Here is a 6,203-nt window from a genome sequence, read left to right as displayed (position 1 = left end):
CCAGCAAAAAAACACACATTAGTCAAGTCTAAAGCCTCGTACACACGATTGGATTGTTGGCCAAAAGAGCGTCAGATTTTCTTATCGTACATCACGAGACACAGAGCCGTAGTAGTTACTATGTGGGTTATAGGCCACCTTCAGGTGATGGACACTGGCCCATCTAAGATAAAAAGTGCACTCCCTATATAACCCCTCCCACTACCGAGAGCACCTCAGTTTTTTCGCCAGTGTCTAAGGTGTTGGTCACAAGTGAAGATGTGCTGTGCTGAGCTCCTCTGGAGCAATCCTTGCTGGGGCTAGCTATGCAGCCGGATCCATTCAAAGTGTCTTTTAGGCCGAATTGAATGGTACCCGGGCCTCGTATCCGAAGAAACAAGGTTTTGCTTGTAACGCTTCTCTTTTAGAGAGCTGGACCCCGGGATCCAGTACTTTTGATAGTAAGCCCATAAAGTTTTACTGGAGGTGGTGCTATTACAGGTCCAGGATTGTGGGTTTCCTCGAGGATCCCCAGCTCCCTGCCCTCATTCGGCAGGGACACAATACAATTTTTACAACTTATCAATGATCTTAGGATACCAGAGAATGCCATTCTGGTGACTATCGATGTCGAGGCGCTGTACAGCAGCATTCCCCATTCTCGGGGTCTGGCTGCTGTGCAAAGAGCCCTACAACAGTACTCTCAGTACGATCCGGCATTGATCAGTTTTATCCTGAACGGTCTGCATTACATACTGCACCACAATCATTTCTGTTTTGATAACTCCCACTACCTCCAGGTGCAGGGTGTGGCTATGGGGACCTGCTGCGCCCCCTCTTACGCCAACCTGTACCTGGGGGAGTGGGAGAAGTCTCTCTTCGAGGACGAGGACCTTGTCGTATACACCAGCCATATAACAAAATGGCTGAGGTATATTGACGACGTTCTCGTCGTATGGGAGGGACCCGAGATCAAACTGATTGAATTTTTCAATGGGATCAATGTAAACGATCGCAACCTAAGATTCACTATGACTCATGACTTCCACAGCGTCACCTTTTTAGATGTCTCCATTTTCGTCACTGCTGAAAGAAACCTATCCAGCACCTTATTCCGAAAGACAACTGCTGGCAATACGGTTCTCCATTCGGATAGCTTTCATCCAACACCACTTAAGAACTCAATCCCCTACGGACAATATTTGCGCCTTCGTCGCAATTGTTCAAACGATGCTCTTTTTAAAAAAGAAGCCGAGGGACTTCAGATCCGACTGCTAGCTAGGGGTTATAGCCGATCCTGCCTGAAAAAAGCATATAATCAAGCTATAGGACAATCTAGATTTCAGCTGCTTTTTAGATCTAAGCCCTCTAAGAGTTCTGAGGGTAACCTCACCCGGATCATTATGCGCTACTCTCGACAACACACAGCCATCAAAAAAATCTTAAAGCGTCATTGGAGCATCCTGACGGACGATCCAAAACTACGCGCATTTGTTCAAGAACAACCTACCATAACATATAAAAGAGCCACGTCACTACGGGACAAGCTCGTCCAGAGGGAATACACCAATGAGAATAGGAGGTTGAAACATCGTTCCACAGTGGGGTCCTTCCCCTACGGACACTGCTCTTACTGTTCATTCATTAGGAGGGACAAAACTTTTGTCCTTCCTGATGGAAGCACATTTACACCCACACAATTTGTGAACTGCCATACACGTGGAGTGGTATATCTGATGGAATGTGAATGTGGTGCTTATTACGTGGGGAAGACCAGGCAGGAATAATGGAAACGCATTTCCCAACATGTATACAGTATACAGGTTGGGAACCCGTATCTCCCTATTGGGAGACATATAATTTCCATACACAACGACAGGGTTCCAAGAGTCACTTTTGTGGCCCTTTGTAGAATGCATATTTCAACCAGAGGTGGCGACTGGAACAAGTCTCTGTTACAGAAAGAGCAGAGATGGATATTCCGGTTACATGCCACCTCTCCACCAGGCCTTAATGAATCGATCTCGTATGCCCCCTTTTTGAATGGGTTTTCATCTGGCAAGACACAGTGAAAATATTTGAGACGAGAACTCTGTCCCCCCTTCCCCTTCCCTTCCCCCCCTTTTTCCCTCTCCCCCTTTCCCCTCCCCCTTCCCCCCCCCCCCTTTTTTCTCCCCCCCCCTCTTTCCCCTCTTCCTCCTTACCACACTTTCTTTCCCCCCCCCCCTTCTTTTTTTTTTTTTTTTTTTTTTCCCCCCCTCTCCCTTTCACCCTGTCCCTTCCCCCCTTTTCCTTGTGTTTCACTGCACCTTTTCTTTCCCTGCTCAACCCTGAATCCACGCTCTACTATAATTAAATTGGCTTTTTTTCTCCGGGGAGCTGGTCTGTCATTGGGGAGACGGACGGCATAGGAGGGATTGCATCACTGGGAACATTCTGAAACATTGGGAACTCTGTGACGGGTAACTATACAAATCATGCATATATGCTGTGCTGTATGTACATGAGTTTGCCACTGTTGATTATTTACGCCATGCCTGACACATGCTTCCACCCCAACAGCTGACATTTATCCTCTGAAGATGACCCAGTGAGGGTCGAAACGCGTCAAGATTCCATTTTCCATGATCTTGCTGTGTCTAATATACTGTACTGTACATTGTTCCCAATTACGGGCATTGTCCGCAGTGATTTTTATATTGTACTCCAGTTCGTGTCCTGACTCAAAGGTCAGAACTCATATGTTTGATACCATTTTCTGTATTAATAAAATTAACTTTTTGACTATCTATAGTCTTTTTCATTGGCTGCTTTAAAGCCCCGTTAGGGGGTTTCTCATAGTATTTTTTTCCCAGCTCCTGAAGGTTTAATGGAACCCACCGTGAAGGGTGAAGATTGGGTCTGTTGGTTTTACCACAGAAAACCCTGCGGCGGGAAAGGTAAGTGGAGTTTTTCTAAGAAATTTTTGAATTTTCTTATGAATGTCTCCTTTAAATTAGTAAATGTTGTCATGCTTATGTGTAACCACTGGGGGCTGTATAGAGCACATACCTTCTTACGCTTCCTCCAGAGAGCTCACGATGTGTCCAGAGCAGCAGTTTCCATTTTCCTCCAGCAACAGCAGTCTGGGGGTGGTTTCCTCCCCCCAGATGCCCCCACCTGTGCTAATTGCTACCCCTCTTCAAGAAGAAAAAGCACCAAAAAAAGACATGTCGCTCTACCCGGTGGCTTCCAGGCTCTCCGTGACATTTTTTCCCCTCTCCGAGAGATCCCGTAGGATCAGAAGCCTGCACTCACACGGGAAAACTCTTTGTTTGAAAGAGAGGAGGGGGCTGTAATTGACAGAGGGGGCGGGGCACAGTGCAGCGTTGGCATCCTTCAACGCCCAGCGTGGGAAAGAGTGTTTTTTTAAAAGCTCTAGTGTTATTGCTGCAAGCTGCGGAGGGACACAAGAGCATAGAGGGGCATGAAAGAGGTTGGTGACACAAGCATTCTTTGACACATTTACTATTGCATCAGACTGAGCGTTAATAGCAGCGGCAGTGGCTGACTATTGCTCAAGCAATGGATGCAATTTTCTTCTGGTAGTACCTCTGTTTTGTGCATCGGGCTATATTCAGAAGGGGGGTTGAAACACCCCCAAAAAGGAGCTTAAAAGGGGTCTCCCACAAGCTCTGGAAATCCTACTCTTCAAATGGCATCCTCCCCTGAGAGGGGGTGGCTGATCAGAGTGAGCATCGGGGCCATGAAATGTTTGCAACTGTTTTCAACACTGCAGCCCCTGTTCATTTTACTCTTTTTCCTCAGCCATGGTAGGTTTTTAAAAGAAGTTTAGAGACTTTAATTACATCCTAGAGTGGTTAATCGCATTCCAGTATGGTCAAGATGCGACAGGTTCTCTTCCATTTTCCTAAGACCCTCAGACTGAGGAACTAGGGTCAGGAGAAGACAATTCCCTCAGGGGACTGTGGTGAGGCTGATGACTCCTCTTCTGAGGTGTCAATTGCGGGAGAGTCAGCTTTCACAATCTGTAAGAATGATGGTACATTTTCTTGCTGAATGATCCGCTCCACATTTATGTACCCTTAACTGAGCGCTTCCCAAGCTGTGCATGCTTTTTCCTGTCCATTCTTTGTTGGAAGAATTTTTTTTGTATCTGGAGAATCACCCAGATAAGCATTATTTTCCATTCTGAAAAGTTTTCACACTTTAGCCTATGGTAGAGAAAATTCACTAAGCAGGGGTATACCAGCAATTAACGCTACTATATCCTTTGTGATTAAGTTTGACTTGTCCGGCAGACAATACTCAAATACTTAGGGATCCAATGGATAAAAGGTTGGAATTCCTATTAAAAAAAACAAAAAAAAACACGTTTTTCTCTGGCAGGTTGAGTGTCTCAGCCTGCGCTGACAGTAATTGATTAATCTTTGAAAAACCCGTTTTAACGGGTGTTTTTCCTGCTCAGCAGGTCCAGGAGGAAGCTTTATGTTCGCAATAGTTGCTATGACAGATTGCACCTCCACTAAGCGTCATGCAAGAATAGCAAGAAGAATGGGGGACTTCCTCAATAGCACCAACGTACAAACTGGAGTTCCAAGAGTTTCCGTCTCCTTGTTTTCTCAGTTCAAACGTTCCTAAGGATCCAGAGAAAAAAAAATCTTTCTCTCTAGCATTGGTCCATCTTTTGGCAGGGCAGAGATTGGGATTTGGTTAAATCCAAATGGACATTCTAGAGCTCAAGAATCTAAAATTCAATTGCTGAATATATTCTCCCCCTTTTTTTTGCATGAAGATGCATATCTCCATATGCCTATTTCCTCGCTCACTAATAATATTTTCTTTCAAAGTGGAAAATATGCTTTTTCAGTGTGTAGCTCGGCTTCGTAGCTCAGCTCCGATCTAGCTGCTACACCTCGAGTGCAAGATTCTGGCTCCTTTTCTAGCCAGATTGAGGGCCCAAGGTAAAATGATTATGATTTACCTAGTTGATCTGTTCTTGTTAGACCAGTCGGTAGCCCGCTTAGACCAAAAGTATGGTCACCACATTCGACTACCTGGTATATCTAGGTCGGATTCTCAACCTAGGAGGAATCTTCTTTAAAACATGAAGAAAATACTTGGGTCTGATCATAGGTACACCCAGAAAAAGGTATTCGTACCCCAGGCTAAGATCAGCGCCATAAAGGACTGATCTAGGTAGTCGAAGCAAGATGTTTTTCTCCTATTCAACTTGCGCGAGGTTGTCGGTAAAGATGGTGGCTTCATTCGAGGCCGTTCTTTATGCTCAATCTCATTCCAGTATCCTATCGGCTTGAAACAGGGAATTCAAGCTCTATGTTCCCAATGTGTCTGACTCCAAAGCCTATGGCCACATCACCCTGATAGCGCTCGATCTCATCTGATCTTGGAGGCTAAGCAGGGTCGGGCCTAGTTAGTACCTGGGATGAAAGACCACCTGGAAATAATAGATGCTGTAGGCTGAATGCGCCAGAGCCTCAGTTTATGGTTAACATCCAAAAATCTGCGAAGGGAAAAATCCTTCTTTCAGTTACCTGGGAAATAGTATCAACATATGCCAACCTTTTTTGTTTCGGTTGGGGGACAGGCCTGAACGGCAGCTGTCCAGGAAAAGTGGCCTAGATCGGAAATGGCCTTGCCCATTAACATTTTAAAAATTCAGGCAGAACACTTGGTTCTGAGGGCCTGAACGTTCAGTTTAAGGTATTGTCCTGCTAGGAGTCAATCCGTTTATGCCACAGCAATGGCCTATATTAATCACTAGGGGGCACAAGAAGTTGTGTGGCCCAGAGAAGGGTGAATCTTATCCTATCTTGGGAAGAAAACAATGTACTTTGCCTATCAGCAGTTTTCATTCTAGGAATAGAAAATTGGCAGGCAGACTACTTAAGTCACCAGCAGTTTTTTTTCTGGGAGAATGGTTCCTTCACCCCGATATCTTCCCGTTAATATGTCAAGGATGAGGGATCCCAGACATAGATCTGTTTGCATCCAGGATCAACAAAAGATTGACAACTTTGTGTCAAGAACAAAGGATCCGCTAGCATGTGGAACAGATGCATTGCTATTCCCGTGGAATCAGTTCTCACTGATTTGTGCATTCCCTCCTATTCTGCCTGCATCTACAACTTCTTAAGGATCAAGCAGGAAGGGAAGTCGTTGATTCTTGGGACACCCAGTAAGGTCCAGGAAATCTTGGTATG

General features: G+C 45.3%; 1 pseudogene; it reads left to right on the top strand.

Moving 5' to 3' along the window:
• Positions 1–5,342: 5,342 nt before the first annotated feature.
• Positions 5,343–5,462, top strand: LOC141135129 (5S ribosomal RNA; annotated as a pseudogene).
• The last annotated feature ends 741 nt before the right edge of the window (positions 5,463–6,203 follow it).

This window comes from Aquarana catesbeiana, linkage group LG03 (assembly GCF_042186555.1).
Source record: "Aquarana catesbeiana isolate 2022-GZ linkage group LG03, ASM4218655v1, whole genome shotgun sequence".
NCBI classification, from domain to species: Eukaryota; Metazoa; Chordata; class Amphibia; order Anura; family Ranidae; genus Aquarana; species Aquarana catesbeiana.
Note: the sequence above shows the minus strand (reverse complement) of the source record. Positions and strands in the feature narration are given on the sequence as shown.